Source organism: Sceloporus occidentalis, unplaced genomic scaffold (assembly GCF_023333645.1).
Source record: "Sceloporus occidentalis isolate IW3139 unplaced genomic scaffold, rSceOcc1.0.p SCAF_9, whole genome shotgun sequence".
Taxonomy (NCBI): domain Eukaryota; kingdom Metazoa; phylum Chordata; class Lepidosauria; order Squamata; family Phrynosomatidae; genus Sceloporus; species Sceloporus occidentalis.
Genome location: NW_028316989.1, coordinates 41,587,501 through 41,610,109, shown reverse-complemented (window position 1 = coordinate 41,610,109; position 22,609 = coordinate 41,587,501). Strand labels below are relative to the sequence as shown.

Below are 22,609 nucleotides of genomic sequence, written 5' to 3'. Positions count from 1 at the left end.
CAAGCTTACAATTTAAAATTATGAATTCAGGCAGCGCTGCTGCAAGAACTTGCACTATTTGCTGTATCAAAAGTTCTGCTCATTAAATAACCCTCATCCCATTAACTGTTTTAAATGAATTTGAAGATGGAAATGTTAATAATTTGGGGTTTGCTTTAACTGCACTAATTGCTCGTACTGAGAAGTATTTGTAGCTGGTTAGTGGAACAAAAGTACATAAATAATGCAGCGCATCGAAAATTCAAAACTGGCCTCTTTCCAATATCATTAAACCCAATTTGCACGGTGTATGTCAAATTTCAATGGAAGTTGTAATTCATGTGATGACATTCAGCAGCAATGGGGGGTAGATGACTGTTTGGAGAAAGCTTAGCATGACTTGGCCAGGAAGGGGCAGACATTAACCCATGGCCTACCATTTGGCCCCTGCTGTTTGCTAGCGTTCTTTATGGAAATGGAGGCTTTATCTGAGTCAGCTAAGAAACCCCTGCCAGTAGTTCCCAAGATACTGATGAACCTAAATCCATCTCTGCTGTTAATAGGGTTCCTTTAGTTCTGTGTCACAATGGCTGATAGGTTTCAGACATAGGGCCATTTGCATTGCACAGTTATATGCTATCATTATACTTTAATTGTCAGGGATCCATCCTATGGGAGCCTAGAATTTGTAGTTTCAGGAGGGGGATTTTTAATTTTCAGGCGGACCATTACCATGCCTCACCAAACTACAAACCCCAGGGTTGCATAGGGTGGAACCATGGCAGTTAAAGTAGAATTTGCTGTTGTGTGTTTTCAAGTTGTTTCTGATTCATGAAGTTTTCTTAGCCAGATTTGTTCAAAGGAGGTTTGCCATTGCTTTCTGTTGAGGCTGAGAGTGTGTGACTTGCCCAAGGTATGACAAATGACACCATACTACTAGCAGAAAATAGTAAAGACTTGCAACAACAACAGAAGAAACTCAAGGAAGAAAGGGCAAAGGCAGCTTTACAGTTGATCATTAAGAAAACAAAAATAATGATTATTTCCATAATTTTAAAGTAGGCAGTGAAGACACTGAGACAGTGAAAGATTTCCTATACTGTGGCTTTGTCATTAAACTGGAGACGGCAATCAAGAAATCAAAATAGATGAGGGGTGCATATACACTGTAAGAATAATATAGTTTGACAAAACTGTAAATATCATGGTTCCATCCTATAGAATCCTGGGATTTGTAGTTTTTTGGAAGTGCTAGCACTCTTTGGCAGCGAAGGCTAAAGATTTTGTAAAACTACAAATCTCAGGAGTCCATACGATGGAGCTACAGCGCTTAAAGCAGTGTCAAAGTGCATTATCTCTACAGTGTAGATGCACCACAGGCTTTGGAAGGGCAGCTAAGAAGGAACTAGACAAGATCCTGAACTGTAAAGATATATTATTGATTACCAAAGTTACGATTGTCCATGACACTATACTTCCAGTTTCTACATATGATTGTGAAAGCTGGACAGTGAAGAAATCTGATAGGAAGAGAATGAACTCATTTGAAATGGAGTGCTGGAGGAGAGTTCTGTGGATACCCTGGGCTGCCAAAAAGACAAATAAAAAGGTCTTAGAGCAAATCTAGAGGGAACTCTCCCTAGAATCCAAGATTATTAAACAGAGAGTGTTGTACTTTGGCCATATCATGAGAAGACCTCACTCACTGGAAAAGGCACTAATGCTTGGTAAGATGAAGGGCAGCAAGAAAATAGGAAAACCAAATTACAGGTGGATAAACTCCATCAAGAAAGCCACAGCCCTGACATTGCAAGACCTGAGCAGGCCTGTTGATGGCAAAGTGACTTGGAGATTTCTCATTCATGTGGTCACCATATGCTGAAGTCATTTAAGCATTTAAGAACAAAATTGTTTAGTGTGAATGAGACCCGTGTTATTTAGTTTGTACTCAGTTATCTCCACAGAGCAGTGAAGAGAGGAGTGGGTAGAGGCTCTGATCAATGTTTGATCCAAGGTACGAGAACCATTTTAACTATTTTGATTTCCTTATGGCCTTGGTTTAATTTATGCAGATCCTCCATGGTCATTATTTTTGTTTTCTTTATGTTCAGCTACTTGATATAGCAGCCCCTTCACCTGGCAGGAAAATCCAGAGACCAGCAAGTGGTCTACTCTGCCCAAGGCCTCTGAAAACAATTTTCCTTCCATGTAAAGACAAAATGAGACACCCGGTTTTTACTGCCACATTTTAGACAATTCCAATCCAATTACAGGAGGAGGGCTGCAAGTGGTTTCAGAAGGAGGAACAAATCACAAGGACACAAATGAATTCTGTTTGATGTTGCCAATTAATGTGGCAAGATTAAGTCATCTATCATGGAGAGAAAGTGATTGGAAATAAGATTTGTCAAAAGTTGCCTCCAAGTGTACCCATTCAGTGTTGCTAATATGGATTTTCTCACTATGTGTGGCAGTTACTTTGGCATGTTAGATTGATTCCCATGTGAATAATTTTGAATGTTCTAAATAGAAGGTGGGTATAAGTCATTTGGACTCTACAAGCAGATCCTTCAGTGATTTAGGAGTGCAGGGTGCTGAGTGTCAAAGCTCAAAGTTCCAGTCTATCCTATTGAGTTTGGAGCAAGCTTATTTTCTGCTGCTCCAGAGAATAGGATCTGGAACAATGGATGCAAGCCACAGGAAAAGAGATTCCACCTCAACATTAGGAGGAACTTCCTGACAGTAAGAGCTGTTCGACAGTGGAACAAACTCTCTTGGAGAGTGTGGAGCCTCCTTCTTTGGAGGTCTTTAAACAGAGGCTGGATGGCCATTTCTTGAGGATGCTTTGATTGTGAGTTCCTGCATGGTGGGGTTGGATTGGGTATCCCTTGTGGTCACTTCCAACTCTAAGATTCTACCCATATAGTGGTAAACAGTATACCCCTCACTGGAAGGCAGAAACCTCCCTCTGAGGTGTCATCCTGCACGATCCACACATTCTGCACCCTCCAAGAAACATCCCTGCTTTCAGGAATGCTGTGATTACATCCTGCATTGCAGATCTTTCACTGAGAAAGAACTTCAGTGAGATCATCTCTAAGGTTCCCTGTGACCCTGCCACCATGACACTGGCATGGTCATGTGGGATTGCTAGATACTGGCTGTGATTAGGGTTTACTTATGAATGCAGTTTATCAGTCATTAAACAGTGAACTCATAGGAAACAAGAGAAACAGCTTGTAACTCACAGCTTCATTCCCACCAGATAGGTCCTTTCTCATTAAATGAGAACATGGGGGGGGGGGTGTCACTGGTCGACCAAAGCAATGTAATTTGTTTCCTGGCCTTTAATTGTCAGTTACAGTAGCCATTTGCACTTTGCTGATGCTAGCTTAAAACTGCAGAAAGATGGTCTCATACAAATAAGAGGATCCCTATAAACTAACTGTGAGCTGGAAAGTCTTCCCAGAAATTGAATTCATCTTTCTAAACTGAGAGGATGTTAATAAAGTCATATTTCACTCTAAGCACCCCGAGGCCATGTTCTGAGCGTGAAGCTTGGTGTCATTGATTTTTCCTCCTCATTCTGCAAAGCTCCCCCTTTAAAAAGATTTTTAATTTACAGAACCAAAGGGTCAACCCGAATCCTTCCCCTTCAATGATTGTGCATCTGTCCCTAGTCATTTTCCCCCCAGCTGATGGCACAAACAATACGGCCTGGATACCATACCCTCTAAACTGTCCCAGTTTGGCAGAGGAAGTCACTATTAATCTTCTGCCATCCCACCTTTCCGGCTGCTTTTAAAATGTTCCAATTTCTCTCTCCTCTTCCCAACTTCTCCATTAATCCTTGCTCACTTTGTTGCTGCAAACTGAGTTCAGACTGAGAAATGTTGGAGGGTATGTATTGCCAGGGATCACCATCTGTGACATCACAAGTTCCTAAATCTCAAGTTTTTATAACATGTACTATCTTGACCACCCTCAATGTTGCTTTTGCCCAAACCTACTGGGAAGGGCAAGATTCTGCCCCTTTTCACCTCCCTGCTGAGTTAGTGAAGTACAAACTACTTTTTCACTTTGAACTCAGTATGCAACTGTTGAAATAAGCAGAGGAGAAAGGAGAAAGTGAGAGAAGGAAAAGAAACTGAGTTTTTTAAGCAGCTTCCCTTGACAGACTGGAACAGTTGCAGGTTATGAGCGACTAACATCAGGTAAGAACTACGTCAAAGAAATGGGGAAAAGCATCCAACTTCTGCTGAACTGATTTCTGAACAATGTGACTTCCTATGTGATAACACATTGCAAAAACAGTAAAACCTGGAAGCCCTGTTCCTTTGTAATTTGCTTGCTCTGTCTGGGGACATCATTGATCCTGCTCTGAAAAAAGTGCTGAAGCTGCTGAGCTTCCCTGCAATTCCCTGCTCAGGTACCTCATTGAAAACAAGCACCATTTGAGTTGTAGTAAACTGGATTTAGGAAATACTGGCCATTTCTCCTCTGAAGGTCAAATGACTGTTGCACAATGCACACCGCTCAGGAATCATTAGTAACCATCCCTTCCACAGGCTTTCCCTAATTCTCTTTTTCTTGCAGATGAACGGTTCTTCTCAGCCATGCTACAATTTTCACTTTAGAAAATGGAGAGTAAATTATTATTTTCTTGCTTCCCTTTAGGGAAAACCACTCAGTCAGCAACATTTGGGAAGTGTTCAGCCTGAGTCCTTTAATCCTCCTTGAACATTACTGCACTGCTGTTTCATACACTCTCTGTCATAGGGTTTTTTCCCCCTGTAAAAATGAAAAAAAGTGCATTTCACCTATATTTAAGCACTTGTTATTGGAACAAAGCAAATGTCCTTTTCGGGCAAGGAGGAGTGTGAGAAGAGTATTAAGAAATATTGGAATAAAGAAAGTGAAAATGCGGATGTGGGAGAAAAAGCAGTGAGAACTGAGGCTCCACAGATGGAGTTAAATATGTACAAAAACCTTGTTATTGTTGGGTGTCTTCAAGTTGTTTCCAACTTATGACAACCCTAAGGTAAACCCATCACTGGATTTTCTTGGCAAGGTTTGTTCAGAGAGGGCTGAGAGTGTGTGACTTGCCCAAGGTCACCCAGTGGGAAGTCAAAGGCTTTCAAGGCGGGCATCCATAGCTTTTTGTGGGTTTTTGGGGCTATGTGGTCATGTTCTAGAAGGGTTGACATTTTTGCCAGCATCTGTGGCATCTTCTTCTCTGAAGATACCAGCCACAGATGCTGGTGAAACATCAACCCTTCTAGCACATGGCCACATAGCCTGTAAAACCCACCAATGGGTTTCCCTGGCTGAGTGGGGATGAAACCCTAGTCTCCAGACTCTTTATTTATGTCCAAAATGTATATCCCACCTTTCTTCCATAGTGGGACTCAAGGCTGGTCACAACATATCAAAAAATACAAGGTTAAAACATTGAATACAAAAGCTAAAAATAAAACACTACTAACAACTAAAACATAGATAAAAACAGACTCTAATCTCTAAAGTCTTAGTCCAATGCTCAAACCACTATACTGTTCTGGCTCTACAAATATCTCCCCGGACCCAAATATTCCTGATGCTTGTAAAATTCCTCAGACGTTCCCTACTATTTGGAAAGATAACTGCAGAAAATTAATAGTCACCAAAATTAGATGACTCCAAGTTGTTTTTTCCTCATTTCAAACATATATACATAATGGAACATTTTAAACAGTGTGCTCTGGTTCAGATGTAACAAAATGATTTCCCGCTGTGTAAATAAGCCTTAGGTTTCACTTTGTACACTTTCCTCCCTTTATTTCCACATCAGAGGAGGTAAGCAAAAACCTTCTACTTTTTAAGCTAAACTGCAGTTCCTGGTGATTTCCAAATCTGAGAAACTGTAGTTTGTGTAAATCAACATGCAGCCTTCAATGTGCTTTTTGCTTCCTCTCATTCGCCTGTTTGCCACCACTCAAATCAATGGTTTGACCATCACAAACATGAAAAATTGACAGACCATAAAGAATCTGGCCTTCTCTAATTGTTGAAACACTTTTTAAATTTCCCTTTTTGTAGACAGAGGAGACAATCTGCTGCACACTGCTGGTCGTAACTGTGGTCTCTTTCTAGGTGGAGAGAGTCTAGCCTTGGGAAGTTGTCCATCCCAACTTTAAACTATGGTTAGTCAGTAGAAGTCAGGATCAGACCATGGTTCAAATGAGCCAGATCAAGGTTTGCCAACTTGAAAACTTGAAATGGCTCTTATACTTTTAATGGTTGTGCAGCAAGGGTAATTTCAGCAGGTGTTACTTGTTACCTGACTGCATGACAAGCAACACCTGCTGAAATTCCCTCTTCTATACAACTATTAAAGGTATAGAAGCCCTCTCCGGTTTCCAATCTGGCAACACTAGCCAGATCCCAGCTTGTTCTTTATCTCCAGTTAAGACAAAACATTGCCTTCAGGTTCAGATGCCATAGAAATTGCAGACATATCAGTTTCTTCTCTCTCTGGCAAAAGGTGAATGGAAGTCAGAGTGCATGAAAGCTAAGATCATCACAGGTCAGGCAATAGTCCATTGTCTGCTGGGGAAAACCCATAGTCTGAAAAACCCACAAAAAACTATGGATGCCGGCCATGAAAGCCTTTGACTTCACAATGTAAAAATACATGCTTTGCATACTTTTGAAAACTTCCACTATAGAGTTTTCCTTTTTACCATATTAACTAATATTAAATTACCTTTATTACTTACATTTGTGTTCTGTGAAGCTTCCATACTTTCTGCAATGAACAGCTAGAGGCTGTTTCCAGCTCCCTTGTTGATACAGTCCTTTGCCATCAGAGTGCCTAGGTGTGGAATAATATTTGATGGGGTTGTCCTATCTCAACAAATTCCTCTTTCTCCATTCTTTGCCTATACATCAGTGGCATCATGGTGCCTTGTTAACATGTGGCAAAATCTACTCTAAGAGCAATATTACAGGGACTAATAAATCACCCGCAATGTCAGACGTGCACTTATTTATTTGCTTTATCCTCCAATGTGATAGATGTCATTCTCTGTCAGTAATGCATGCCTTCACTCTTCATTGGAGAAACAGGACAATCTCTACACAAGAGGATAAATGGACACAAATCTAGATATGGCAATACCCCAAAACCAGTTATTGAGAATTTCAGCCTTCTTGGACATACAATCTGAGATTTACAAGTAGTGGTTCTCAGACAAGGAAATTACAAAGGAAGTCTGGAAAGAGAAACAACTGAGGCATGAACAAAGATAATGGTTCCATGGCACAGTACATATATTAATGTGTGAGTCCTCAAAACTGCACACATAACAAAAGGACTCTTGTCAGAGAAGGCTCTGACCTCAAGGTAAGCGTATTTAATGCTTTCACATCTCAGTACTAACTGACCACTATAAAGATCTGAAAGGCTTGTGTTCTGTGAAGCTCATGCAGACCTTTGAAAATTTAGGGTGAGAGTCATGATTTGCATCATTCTGGATCCTATTACATTCGATCCAAGTCCCACAACTATATAAATATGCTTAATAACTTGAAGCTAATGTCACTCAGTCATTGCAAATGAGGAAACGGGCTTAATATCTATGAAAGCTCATGTTAAAATAAAAACCAGTCTTAAAGGTGCTGCAGGATTTTTTTTCCCTTCTCTTTCTTTTTTCTCTTTTATGCTGCAACAGACTAACACAGCTACTAAACATTTGAAAATGACTACAAATTTGGGGTGGCAGTTTAACTACTTCACTTGCATTAACTATTTATTTTTAACATATACAATATGTGTCACATGGATATGACTTCGGAAGGCAGTTTGCAATGGTCCCATATCTATAAACAGGTTTCCAGGGCAGCCGTAATAAGATCTTGAATGGAGTAGGATAACTGGATTAAAAATTTATTATCCTCAGCATGCTCTTTTATTATTGCATTTAAGCCACATATTGCAGTCATCTAAAATGTCTGAGTGCGTCTTGAGACCACAAATATAATTACTAGAAAACGATACAAGCTGCAGGGAAGAGGGCATTCGGTTGCTCTTTTACTTACTTATTCCTTAAAACACCACACACACATACACACACACCTCTGCAAGCTAACCAAGAACAACCCAAAACCTTTCATCAGGTGGTCTTTTTATAAAGTCAGAATCCTCTTAGAGATTACCTCTTTGAAAAGTAATTTATTTTCCTTATTTTTGATTGAGGTATTGTGATAGATTTGTCTAAGGGTTTCCATGTTGGAAATGATTGAAAGACACACAACCATAATTGTGACTTTCAATGTATTTCACACCTAGCCACAATTTAGTGTCTTATTCAGGGAGGAAATCCAAAACAGGTATATGAAGGTGGGTTTCCTGTTGAGTTTTCTGGCTCCCATCTAAGCATGTGTGACTGGTGAATTTGATTAATTTGGATTGCTAGACAGTTGGCAGTCCATCATTCCTCTGAAATCCCATTTGGGGATCTATTCCAGGAGAACCAAGTATCTGCTGGCCATGTTAGTAAAACTGATGAGTCACCCATAATGAGAAGGGAATAGTAGTTCCTTTCACCAATTAGACTGAAAATTGCTTCAGAGAGGGTTCATCATGGCCTTCATCTGAGACTGAAAGAGTGTGGATGTTATCAGACCAGGGAAATTGGAAGTATAATCCAATGGCAATCCGAACGCAATCATGAGGTTTAATGTTACGTGATAGACTACCACACGCAATTTCGGGCAATGGGAAGTCAGTCCAAACGCAATCATAGGGTTTCACATTATTGCGTGAGAGGTGATCACACACAATTTCGGGCAATGGCAAGCTATTTTCAGGCAATGGGAAGTCAGTTCGAATGCAATTTGAATTCATGTACATTTGCTGAACTAGCGAATTCACGTGAATGCATTCTGGCCCCACTTTCTTTTCATTCAAAATTAAGAGGAATTCCTCCTGTGTGATAAACTCCTGTGACTTGTCCAAGATCACCCAGTGTGTTCCCATAGCTGAGTGGAGATTTCAACCCTGGTTTCCATGGGTTATAGCCACTGGCATCCCAATGTGGGGGACAGGGCTACTGGGGGCATGGCCAAAATGCCATGCCCACTCCGTTTCATTCACTGCTGTGCCATTGCAGCAGTAGCCTCATGAGAAGACCACCGCTACCCCAGGGAATCAGGGCAGGCATGCTCAGCCTTGTTCTTCACTGCCATGTTTCTTTCAGCTAGTCTCAAAGGTGCTACAAGAGCTCTCTACATACTATTCTATGGACTAACATTGCTATATCTTTGAATTTTATCTCTATAAGCTAGTGTTCATGGGGTAGAATAGCACTTTCCCACTATCACTTTTTGACACTGACCCATTCAGGAATGACCAGAGTAACTAGAATATACTGGTATGTAGAGAGATTTTGTAGTACGTTTGAGACTAACTGAAAGAAAGACATTGGCAGAATGAGCTTTTGTAGACTTCAGTCTACTTCCTCAGATGCAAAGCAAGCTCATACTGTCAATTTCTTTCTTTCAGTTAGTCTCAAAGGTGCTACAAGAGCTCTCTACATACTGATTCCTCAGATTAACATGGCTATCTCTTTGAATTCTAGAATATACTAAGGCAACAATATTAGAGGGATATGAAACAAAATGTGTCGTGCACTTATTCTAGGTGCCATCTAGACAGCTATGCTGATTTTCATGATCATTTCACCCCTTTCCTTTTTTGTTTTGTTTTGATTCCAGAAACAGTAAATCATTATTTTATACCCACTGAGCATCCTCATCCTTCATAGTGCTCTTGGGGGTCCTTGCCCTACATGCTGAGCCCCCCACTACCACAAAATTTGGTTCTTGTACTTCTGCAAGAGAGCCAGAATGGTGTGGTGTAGTGGCTTGAGTGTTGGACTAGGACACTGGAGACCAGGTTTGAATTCCTACTCAGCTATGGAAATACTGTACACTGGTTGACTTTGGGCAAGTCAGACTCTCTCAGCCTCAGGGGAAGGCAAAAAAGGCAAAACCCCTTGAACAAATTCTGTCAAGAAAACCCAGTGATAGGTTTGTCTGAGGTTCGCCCTAAATCAGAAATTACATGAAGGCAGACATCAACAATCTCTGCAAAACCTGGATTTCCCTCTTGGGTAAGAACAGCGTTTCTGCTTTGGCTGCATTGGGAAAAGGAATTTGCCGGTTGTATAAGAGATAATATCAATTTGACCTATAGATTTGCTGGGTTTATCCAGTGCAGGCCTTCTTCTTTTTCTTATGTTCTTAAAAAGACAAAGGAAGGTAGTTTGAAGGTAGTGTCAGTGAAGATTCTTATCTTTTTTCTCCTCTGATTTCAGTTCTCCACACTTCACTTCCCCCACTTGGATACCTTCCTCTGTATAAACCATTTTATCTGGATTTTCTAACTCTTCTTTCTTGTCACTGATTTGCCTTTCAAACAAGCTCTTTTGGGGGAAATGTTATGCAGCACAATGCCTTTAGCATAGTATTCCTTCCCATTAAAGTCCTGAACTCAACAGATCATAGTGTCTCAGCCTGTAATTCAACAGAGAGAAATGCAAAATTCTACATATAGGCCAAAAGGTATAGAATGGGGGATACATTGCTCAGCAGTACTAAATGAGAAAAGAAACTTGTGATTATTGTTAATCATAAATTGAACATGAGCCAGCAATGTGATGATACAGTAAAGAAGGCAATTCCTATCTTATACTGCATTAATAAAACCATAGTTTCCAAGTCAAGAGAAGTAATATTCCCACTATATTCTGTGCTAGGCAGGCTTCATCTGGAGTACTGTGTTCATTTAGGGATGCCTCGTTTTAAGAAGGACATAGGTTGAAGCAGGTTCAGAGAAGGGCAATGAGGATGATAAGAGGTATGGAGAACAAAAACATATGAAGGGAAGTTGAAAGAGCTGAGGGATGATATGATGGCAATCTCTAAATACCTGAAGGGTTACAGAGAGGAGGGTACAGGCCTACTCACTGCTGCCTCAGAGAGTAAAACCAGGTCTAATGGTCTGAAGTTACAGCAGGATACACATCAATTGAACATCAGAAGGAACTTATTGATAGTAAAGGCAGTTCAGCAATAGAATCGATTGTCTAGAGAGATGGTGGCATCTACTCTGGACATCTTCAAAGAGTGGCTGGACAGCTACCTGCTGGGGATGCTCTAGCTCAGGGATTTCCAAACTTTTGCCCTCCAGAAGTTTTAGGCTTCAACCCCCAGAAGCCCTAGCCAGCTTGGTCAAGAGTTGGGAATTCTGGGAGCTGAAGTCCAAAACATCTGGAGGAACAAAGTTTGGGAATCACTGCTTCAGATCCTGAATTCAGCAGGGAATTGGATATGATGGCCCCATGGGGCCTTTCCCAGCTCTGTGATTCTATGATCTCAGATAGCTTGAAAAACACTTCCTTAGACTATCTAATCCGGTCCACAAACACTGGTACCCCAGAGAAGCTGGTGTGATAGTGAGGGTATCTTCTCTGCTTGCTGACCTAGTGAGCTATCTAGAGTTTCTGTCTAATGGTAAAATGCCTATAATAAACCATAAAGATGAATAATCCATTTTCGAAATTTCTTAAGGTAGGGGCCACCAATAGGTGTAGCAAGAGTATGCTTTGTAAGATGTAGCATTGCATTGGCCAAGGAGCAGACTGTCTCAGAAGGTAATAAACTCTTCCTTGCTAGAGGTTTCTAAGGAGCAGCTGGATGACTATCAGGGTGCTTTGGTGGTGTAGTGATGGATTTCCTGGAGTAGCCAGAGGACTAAATGGCCTTTGAACTAGCTCTAAACTCTGTGGGTTTATGAAATGAAGGTGCAGGAAGTTGTTTGGGAAGCTGGTACATGCCACTCCAATTGTACTTTATTCAAGTGACATATAATACCTCCAGGTTTTACTGATTTATGCATAAATCACAGAAAATTAGAATATTCCTTTGAACCAGATTGGAAAGCCATGGTGAGAGGGTTTATTTAGATTCAGAATCTCATATTTTCTAATTTATCACATTTGCAGTTAGTCTACAGTAGACTAAGTTTAATGCATACGTTTTCTTTCTTTTCTTGCAGTGAAGTCCAAGCATGCAATCCTATGCCAAAGAAGTCCCACTATACTCAGCAAAGCTTATTTCCAAGTAAACATGTACAAGACTGCTATTGATTACTTTTGTCTGATAATGCCATCCAACGTAAGATTGAATGGGAACCATGTTATAATTGTTCCATCAAAAGGGAAAAACTTGGGGAAAACTGTCTGCATCACTACTTAAATACCATTTGGCATTAGCACACAGCATATGAAAAAGTACACTTGCTACAACTGGCCATATCATTTCAGTACCTTTGTGGTTGCAAAGAGTCAAAATATAGCTTTATCAATTGTTATTTTGGAGTAAATACCAGTGAACACAATAAGACTGTTGTTGAAATAAACATGCATGGATGCAAGCTATAAAGCTCAGAAGAAGTTTTAAACAACACCCTGTCACAAAAATATATGGGGAGAAGCAATAATAATAATAATAATAATAATAATAATAATAATAATATGTATTTATATTTCCCGCCTCTCCCCGCAGATCGAGGTGGGATTACAACAGGAATAAAAATACAAAAGCAAAACAAATATTGCATAGCCAAATCTGTACATTAGACAATATAGAGGTATTCCTAAACTTGATGCTCCATGGTGAATTTAGATGGAAAAATGAAAAACAGATTTGGTTGGTTACAATAAATGCAGATAGTTTGCTACCATGCTGTGATGCTGATGACTATATTATGATTTCCTTTGGTTTCTGCAAAACTAAGGAATATTAAATCAGCGGTGGCACTTGAGAACAAATCTGTGTGGGAAAGAAAGACCTGCTGAAACTGTGAATATTGATTCTCTCTGAATCATAGCATTTCATATGGTAACCAATTCGTGACTGATATTACTGCAATATATGAAGTTGACCATACTTTAGCATCCAAAGTACCGGCAGTACTTTCCTCCCAAACTCCATCTATTTGCTTCCGCAAAAATCCACTGCTGCAATGAGTTGACAACATTAAAAAAAGAAAACCCCACAAAACAACCCAGAATGATATCAGATTCAATATATCGTTTCAGGATTAGAGATTCCATTCGCCCGGAGCTTTTATGTCAGGTATTCTTTCAGATTCCAAACTCTTCTCTCCTACCTTCTTTTTCATTGATTAGACCCAAATCCTTAGCGCCATGACAAAGTGAAACTTTAAATGATGCTATTAGTCACCTTTGTATCAAAATGTTTGTATAATGTTTCTGCACATTTGCACACAGATGTGCTTGCCCAGGCACACACAACCACACACACATATATTTGGGGAAGGATGCAGCTTCGTAGAAAATTCACCTGCAACCTAGAATCTCAGGTAAAACAGAAACTGACCAAAGCCACTTACAGTCAATTAAAGAATCTCATTCTCTATCAAATAACCCATATGTAGACTACTGGAACTCTCAAGTGCCTTCCTTTTCCAACAAAACAGTCCTTGCATAGTCTTAAAAGCTCAATTTCAATCTACACATGCAGGTTTATTTATTTATTTATTCCTTCATAGCCAATAGATTTCATTATTGCAAATGCAATGTACAGGTGAGCAAAGGCGGCAGTCTGTGAAGCATCCTTCTCCCTCTAAGAAACAGCCAGAAAATACGGAGTTACCAACCTATCAGAACTTGTTCAGTCCAGGAGTATCAAAGCAGCAAGCCCTCCCCTGCGATGCGTAGAGGCGATGCACAATCTTTGAGCATCCTTGCATAGCGGTGAAATTCCTCTGGTTGCTTCCCGAACCCCAAAGGACCAATGAGAGATTCCCTTCTGCTCTGACACTGATCCAGGTCTGGAAACTGCCTCTCTCTCACTTGCTTTGTTGCTACAAAGCAGCTAGGCTTCCCCAGTTGCTGCTAACTAATCACAGAAAACAGTGTCTGCTGCAATATCAGAATCGCTTACTGCATTGCTTTCACAGTGGCGCGAGAGAGTGCCTGGTTTTCCAAGCAACACCTGCTTGTGTCAAGAGCCAGAAGGGCTCCCTGCTTTTCTGTCTGGAACAATTCACCTCCTGACTGTCTGCGTGATCTTGACAATCACTTTCACGCCCCTGTCTTAACTGTGGTCACTTGTTTGCCTCAGCCATAGGTTTTGGTTTTCGATAAGCAAACAGCCCACTGGGAAAGAAATTAAGAGGCACAATACTGAGGATCAGATAAGAAAGGATGAGGGTATGTGTGTTTCGCACAAGCTAATTGGCACTCTTGCACCATCTGAAGGGCACTTTACCTGTTTTTAAACCTCTGTGTTCCCCCTCCTGCAATTAGCAAATCAATCTTGGAAGCTAAATATGCCAGTGCATTTTCTAACACAATAATAAGGCTAAGAAAAGGTGTTCAGTATTTAAATGCATGGTATGGAGGTGACAAGGAATTAGAAGTTATCTCTCTCTAGCCTGGTGTGTTAAAGGAAGCATTGTCAGGCCATAGCGGGAGGGAGACAGGATTTGAGGGGAGATGCCATTCAAAAATTAAAACAGAAATCCAAAGTCCAAAGGATAAAGAACATTAGGCACAATTTTTAAAAAAGTGTGTGCCAACTGACTACCTTTACCTTAAAGGGGAAATAAGAGAGAGTCCTGATCATGTTCATCTTCTTTCTTTCTGTGTGAATATTTCTGAATATTTATAAACCATTTACATCAACTGATTCAAAGCAGTGTGCAGCTTTCATAAACGTACAATATAAAGCAATACATGCAACCAATATGTGACGTCTCCATCATCCATAAAACATATTATAGGCTGACCAATACCATAAAGACTTGCAAAAATGGATATGTCTTTCATAGGGCCATAAAAATAAAAATTATCTGAACATGTCTAGTGGGGGCAGGATAACATTCTGCATAACATCCCACCATCCTAAATACTCTGTTCTGAATGACTGTGAAAAATATAACAAGTGTTTAGCCCTTTGAGGATTTACACCAAAGTCCTCCTATGTATTTCTTTTTCATGATCGTAAATCTCACTGTTAGTGGAGGCTTAATCCCAGGCAAGTATGTTTAGCACTGAAGCCTTATTTTTATAAGCATAAATAAATATACTGTTATTTCTTTGAGTAGCAAGAATGGCAGGGAACAGTGTTTAACAGGTTTGGGCATCCTTTTGGAAGAGAGATCACTGGAAACCTGGGGTAAAATCAACGAATCTTAGTTGGAAGGGATCCCAAGGGCCATCTAGTACAACTCCCTTCTATGCACAAACATAGCATTTGTGAAAGTCTGGACTTTAAGACTATTGTTTCCCAGAACTCACATGGCTAAAAGGAATGGCCTATCCCTCCCTGCCATCTCAACTGAGAACAACATCTTGACAAAACATAGGCCTGTGACTCTAGCGTCATGTTTTCCTATCCTGTATGATTTTTAACACCTTTGCCTGATGAAGAAGCCAGTGGAGCTTCAAATGCTTGCAACATATATTTTATGCATTTTGGTTGTTCCAATAAAGGTATCACTGTTTTGTAGATTTTGAATGTTATTGTACTTTGCTTTATGGCCAACACAGCTATTCATGGATATATAAACTAAAACTGTCATACTTTGGCCAGATAATGAAAAGACATGACTCACTAGAAAAGACATTAAAGCTTGGTAAGATAGAAGGCAGTAGGGAAAAGAGGAAGACCACATTCCAGATGGATAAACTCAATTAAAGAAACCATGGCCCCAAGTCAACAACACCTGAGCAGCACTGATGATGACAGGGTGACTTGGAGATTCATAGGATTTCCATTTCAGAGCATCTGTTCTCCAGCCATAGTTTTCCGAAGCCCAGAATCGCTTCCACACCATTATGAAGCAACAGACTGAACATGTGTGCATGTGAATAAAAACAGCTACAAAGGCGGGTCATTATCAGTCTAAAAATTTCAATGCAGAATAGTGAGAATAGTGCAAACGAGAGTAAGGAGATGCGAGGATAAACATGAACATAGAATTGCAAGTGAAGGCAAGAGTTACTTTAGGTTGAATGAAGGGAAATGCACATATTTGAGCTTCTTTTTGTTAGAAAGATAATCATTTCTCAACCAATGGAAGAAATAGGACTGACAGTGCTCAAGAGAGTTCTATTTTATATTAAGGGATGCTTGCACTCTTTGCCATTGAGAAAGCGTTCATCATCTTTTGACAGGAAGGAAAGGAAAATTCTATGCCTTCTGGTTAAGCATGTTGTCTCAACTCAGTGGGTCCCCCCTTTCTGCCAACAACTCTGACCTTGACAAGAACTCTCCTAACAATAAAAGATTCATAGTTCTAGTCTGCTTTGGGAGAGTGGAAACTTACTTTTCATAATCTTCTTGAATTAACTGAAATGGAGGCTTCAGTATCCATTAGATCTGTGAGGCATTTTCCCACCACACCACCCTAAGAGACTAGGGTACACATGACAAGGCTTTCTTCCCAAGGGATGTCAAGCACAGTCCACCCTTTTGATTTTCCAAATAGTTAAGACTATTTTCTTTCACATGAACTTTTGTCCTTACAACCAGGGATGGCTGCTCCAGGCGTTTTAATTATCTGCATATCCTCCAATTGTCCTGATTTGGCAGAGACAGTCAACCCCTGAGGTTTCCACTTCACCTGAGCATCTGAGGAAGTCGGCTCCAGTCTACAAAAGCTCATGCTACCAACTTCTATCTTTCATTTAGTCTCAAAGGTGCTGCAAGATGTCTTTGCATACTGGAGAAATAAACCACCACGTCTCCTTGGTAGCTGTAGTTGCATCTCATGAAGATGAATGTGTTGAGGGTCTGGAGCTGAGGTCTCCTTGATAGAGAATGGAACATAAACATGAATCCGGATAAAATCACCACCCAACTCATGTAACCCACCATTTCTGCAGAGTTCAAACTCCTGTGTTCCAGTTGTGTCATGAGAGGTCTGCATAGCAGCTCCACTGCTATGTCTGGTTAATAAACCAGACTTGAGGCACACATCCCCGCCTACATCATCCAGTTGCTCTTGGTGGTTCCTTCCTTATACTGTGTGCATATTTTCCTGTGAACACTTCTTATGTATTTGCAACATGTCAAATTGTGTTGTATAGGAAGTACTGCCCTATTTAGACCAACATATATATGGATTTCAGTTACTCATAACAACAAAGTTATTTATAACCTGTGACAGGACTGTGATGTGGTGAGAGTAGGGTTGCAACATCAGCAGCATCCCATTCTGTGAGATTTCATGGCCAAAACCTAAAACCTCTGAGATGTCACAAAAGTGTAGCAGCCAAGGGTTGACATGGGTGACAGAATTGCTTTCTGGGTCAGTTGATTCTGGAAATAGGCATGAGGAGAATTTGGATACATGAGCCCAGAATCTGGATAATACTCAACCCCTTAGATAATACAGGTTAAGTTTTCTTTATCTAGAATTCTGAAATCAAAAATGCTCCAACTTTCAAAATTGTCCACACAGGTGGTTGAGAATTTAACCTTTTGCTTTCTGATGGTTTAATCTACACAAATTTTGTTTCATGCACAAAATTATTTAAAATATTGTTTATAAAATTACCATCAGGCAATGTTTATAAGGTGTATATGAAACATAAATGAATGTCATGTTTGGCTTTGGATTCCATCTCATTGTGTATATGCAAATATTCCAAAACTGGGGAAAAATCCCCCAAACTTCTGGTCCCAAACATTTTGGATTAAAGAGACTCGACCTGAGCCGGGGGGGGGGGGGAACCCTGCCCAATAATCCTGCTACGGCAGTTGCCTCTGATCCAAGTACATCTCACACTTTTAGCAACGCATGACATACAGAGTTGTTTCAAGTTATGCACCACTGTTACCATGGCTTGCATAACAAGAAGACTCACGAGTCGCAATGCTGGTGATCCTGCACTCCCCATCTTGCTTCAAATATGATTTTACATTTTGACACTTCTCTCCCCAAACTTCTACCTTCACTTGTGGCTGTTTGGTACACTGACATTGTATTAATGCAACATACACAGAAACACCTTCACACCAAGCCAGAGAAATCTGGTGCCAGCTGGGAATGGGCAGAAGCTTTAAATCCATCTCACATACAAAATATGAACTACTACTACTCTTCTTCCAGTACTTCATTCTCCTCTAGTACTATGGTGCCCTGAGATTTATCTCTGTGCCTGGAAAATTAAAGAAACATGGGGATTCCCTAAAACTGTAGCCAGAGCCCCGACAGAGCAATTCCTAAGGAGAGTCCAACTGTGGGATAAAAGATGACATAGAAACAATGTTAGCCCTTTTGACTATGATATTTATTACATTCTCCATGAGATGGGAAAGGAGATGGGGTGAACCATTGCCTGACCACCTTGGCACACCAAAAGCTGCTTTCCCTTCCATATTTCTATCCCATTTTTGCATTATGGATGGTGCAAGAACTGAAGGCTAAATCTTTCTTAATTATTGAAATGAGGCCACACTGTGTTATATTTTTACAGTGCAGGCAGAAGACTTTATGTCTTCCAAGTCACCAGGGACCTACAGACAGTTAGTTCAAATCAATATTTGGAGAGGAGCCATACAGTTCAGGGATGGAGCACATTCTTTACATGCAGGAGGCCCCACATTCAGTCCTTGATATTTTAAAAAGATCCTGGGCATCAGAACTGGGACACTTTTGCCTGATGTCCTGGAGTGTTCTTGCCAATGTGAGAGGACGATACTGGACTGAATAGACTCATAGTGTAAGATAGGTTTCTAAGTTCAACCTGTCCTCAATGGCACTTATTTAATTGCATTTTATCCTGGTTTTTCATCCTTGGATTAAAAAGGCATGGTTTGTTCTTAGTCCCATTTTTTGACTCACAACAACTCTGTAAGAAAGAATAGGCTGAAAAGGAGTGATTGGTCCACAGTTACAAAATCACTTTTAGAACTAAATGAGGTTTTGAACCTAGATTTCCCTAGTCCTATTCTGACACACTAACCACTACCCTAGAAGCTTCCAAAAATATGAGAGGAAGAGTCATACTAGGTCAGAATGGCAGTCTACCTATTCCAGTACAGTTTCTATAGTGGTCAACTAGATGCCTATGGGAAATCACAGGACACAAACACAGTATCACTTTCTAGCTTGTGTCCCCCCCCCCCCCGCAACTAGTATGAGTCTGTGATGCTAGAGGTAATATATAGCCATCGTGACTAGTAGCTATGGATAGCATTATTTTTCATGCTCCACATGCTTGGAACATGTCTGTTAGTCCAAAATGAGACCTCTTACTGCTCTGCAGCTCCAGAGTCTCCCTAAAATAAAATTTAAAAGGCCCTGTACCTGTCATATTAGAAGGTATAAGCAGATATGGGCTCATTTTCATTCATGCAATTGTGTTTTAAAATTCCCACCTTCTTGAATGCCAAATGGAACAGATGAATGCATCCTAACATTTCATTGCTGTGAGAGAAGCAGATGAGTAAATATGGAGCCAGGTTGCATGTGTTGTGTATCAGTGTGTTGTCAGGTAGGGAATTACCAGGTTAATATAGGCTCAATGTTTATTCTTTAGTGGGAAATCTATATTCCTCTCACAAAGAGGCATATGCAAAGACACTTTTCTGCTAAGATATTTTGGAGAACAGAGAAAGATAATATTGGTACTACTAAATTCCTTTTTTTAAAAATCCATATATATTTTATTAATGTTATAGCAGTTTTCATGCAGCCACAGTTGCTCACTGGACATCTGTTTGGTGGTGACTGTTATTATTAAAAATATTAACTGCTCTTCAGATTTAGCTTGCACAGCAGTGCATGACATCCATGTTCTCAGACCTCGTGTATGTCTATGCGTGCCTTCAAGTTGTCTGTTGACTTATGGCAAGCCCATGAATTTGATAGGGTTTCCTTAGGCAAGGAATACTTAGAGGTGGCCTTACCAGTTCCTTCCTCTTAAATGTAGCCTACAGCATTTGGTATTTGTTGGTATTCTCCCGTCCAAGTATTAGCCAGGGTTTGGCCTCCTGAGCGTTCAAGTTCAGACAGGATTCTGGTGCCTTTTAGGGTATTTAGGCTGCATTTCCCAAAGATACTAGCCTTTAAAAAATGTACTAACCTGCTGGGGGCTGGCAGCAGAGGGACAGACAGCCACGTTGCTAAATGACTGGGCTTTTCTTCTCCAAAACCCCATCTAGTTCTAAATGACACGTCGAACTCAGATCTTCCTCACCTTTAACAATGCCTGCAACATAGGTCCAACTTAAATATTAATTAAAAATCACTCATGAAAAGAATATTACCTACATTATGCTTTTCTTATTCCTCAATAAATAGATGACCACACACTCAGAAAGGAGAGATGTAGTAGTGATGGGTGACTTCAACTATCCTGATATTTGCTGGAAGTCAAACTCAGCCAAATCCTCAAGGTCTAGCAAATTCCTCACTTGCCTCAAAGACAATTTCATTGTCCAAAAGGTGGAAGAGGCAACAAGGGGATCAGCTATTTTAGATCTGGTCCTAACCAACAGGGATGACTTGGTTAATGGGGTGCAAGTGGTGGGATCCTTAGGTGGGAGTGATCATGCACTCCTGGAGTTTGTTATACAGTGGAAAGGAGAAGCCAGGCATAGTCAGACACACATTCTAGACTTTAGGAAAGCTGATTTTAGTAACTTAAAGAAATGGTGGGGCTGATCCCATGGTCAGCAATACTAAAAGAGAAGGGAGTTCAAGACTGATGGATGATAGTGACAAATTGTATGATTGGATGGCGGGGTTTGTGAATGTAGAAGGGAAAAGAAGGTAAAAAGTGTAGGCAAGTTGAAGAGAGGTTGTAGAAGATGACTGTGAGAATACATGCTCAGAAGAGGTAGTCATAAGAGAGTCTTTAGGATGTTGTTAGTGTTGCTATATTGTTAATACTAGTATGTATTTTTATTATTGACATTGTTTTATTTTGAATAAAGATTATTAAAATAAATAATAGGGAGGGGTTATTGGAGCTGTAGTCTACAACATCTGGAGGTCCAAAGGTTTTCCACCTCTGCTTTGTACTATGTAGTTGGCATGTCTTTTGGGGAAAATATCCAGAAATGGCATGGATCAGATGCTTTCCATCTTGACTGGTCAAATGGACTAGGACCTTTGCACCAAACTCTACCAGGGCTGTGGTTCCAGACAAATGGAGAGATCTGAATCAGAGCCACGTTTCATTTTGAAGAAACCCTCCCTCTCACCCTCTGCGTCTGTGTTAATTTTCAAAAGAAGCAAGTCAAGGAATTTACATTGACCTCCTGAGAGGAGCACCACATAAAAATGTGCTATACAATATTCAAGTGTTTTTAATTAAGGACTTACTCAGAATAGCATTTCTGAAAATCAACCATCAAGATGCAAGAGTTTAAGTGTGTTCTCTGAATGGAACAGTGCATTATTGTTCTGACAAACCTGGCCTAGTATGTGTGAGGAAATGCAGCCTTCCATACCAATTTGCATCTTAATTAGCCACATTTAGATTATCCATCCAACAAATGAAAGTCCTAAATTGCATTCCTTACCCATTTGAGTAGGTCTTTCTCCTTCAGCAAAATCACACACTCAGCTGCCTGCCTTAGTTACACTGCAGCATTACTTGGCAGCGAATGGTGCTTTCCACAGAAAGGAAGGGGCTACCAATTTGCTATTTTAAAAAGCCAGTGCCTTCATATTGGCATGTTTGGAATATGGTGCCACTACCAGCTTATTAAATAGGAAGAAAAGACAAGTTAGGAGAGGCTGCAGCAGTTTGCTTTTGCCCTACTCACCTGGGAAAGCATAAATCCCAACTCTCTCTTCTCCGCATGCTGAGCGAATTAAATGTAGAGTACTTTTTTACTTTGAACTCAGTTTGCAGCAATTCAAGTTAGCTGAGGACAAAAGGGGAAAGTGAGAGAGAATAAATAAATAAGTGTGGCATAATGGTTTGAGTGGACAATGACTCTTTGGGGTCAAGGTTTGATCTCCTGCTTGAGCATAAAAAACCCATTGGGTGACCTTAGGCAAGTTACACTCTCTCAGCCGCAGAGGATGCCGATGGCAATTGCTGTTATGTGCCTTCAAATCATTTCCAAGTTATGGCAACCCTACATAGAACTTACCAAGGGGTTTTCTTGGCAAGATCTCTCCAGATGAGGTTTTTTTCCATTGCCTTCCTCTGAGGCTGAGAGTGTGTGACCAAGGTTACTCAGTGGGTTTCATGGCCAAGATAAGAACTGAATGAATCAATTAATTTATTATGGCATACAGCCGGCATGAAATAATAAAATGCTTACAAAAATTACCTTACATCTAGTTAGAAACATTTATATTCCAGCATATCATACAAACATTATATTCAAGCATATCATATAAATGCATATCATATAAATGTTAAGGATAAAGCTTGGAGCCGTGTTTCTGGAAGGATTTAGGAATACACTAAATATCTGGCTTTAAGAAAAAGAATTAATTATCTACTATCAAAATAACGGCGAGGAGATTGCATGATAGTTGCCCTTCTGGATTTGGCAAATAATTTATTCATATGGATCTACACAG

General features: G+C 40.2%; 1 protein-coding gene across 2 annotated transcripts in view; it reads right to left on the bottom strand.

Moving 5' to 3' along the window:
* Window positions 1-22,609, bottom strand: part of CTXND1 (cortexin domain containing 1) — a 47,210-nt gene that overhangs the window by 23,668 nt on the left and 933 nt on the right. The window contains exons 2-3 of one of the 2 annotated variants that reach the window (XM_089538284.1): window positions 21,838-21,939; window positions 20,148-20,273 (exon numbers count right to left, since the gene is read on the bottom strand). The gene's annotated coding sequence lies outside the window, so the exon portion shown is untranslated. Of the gene's footprint in view, window positions 1-13,705; window positions 13,902-20,147; window positions 20,274-21,837; window positions 21,940-22,609 lie in introns of those variants that run through there. The other variant, XM_089538285.1, reaches the window with a different exon arrangement.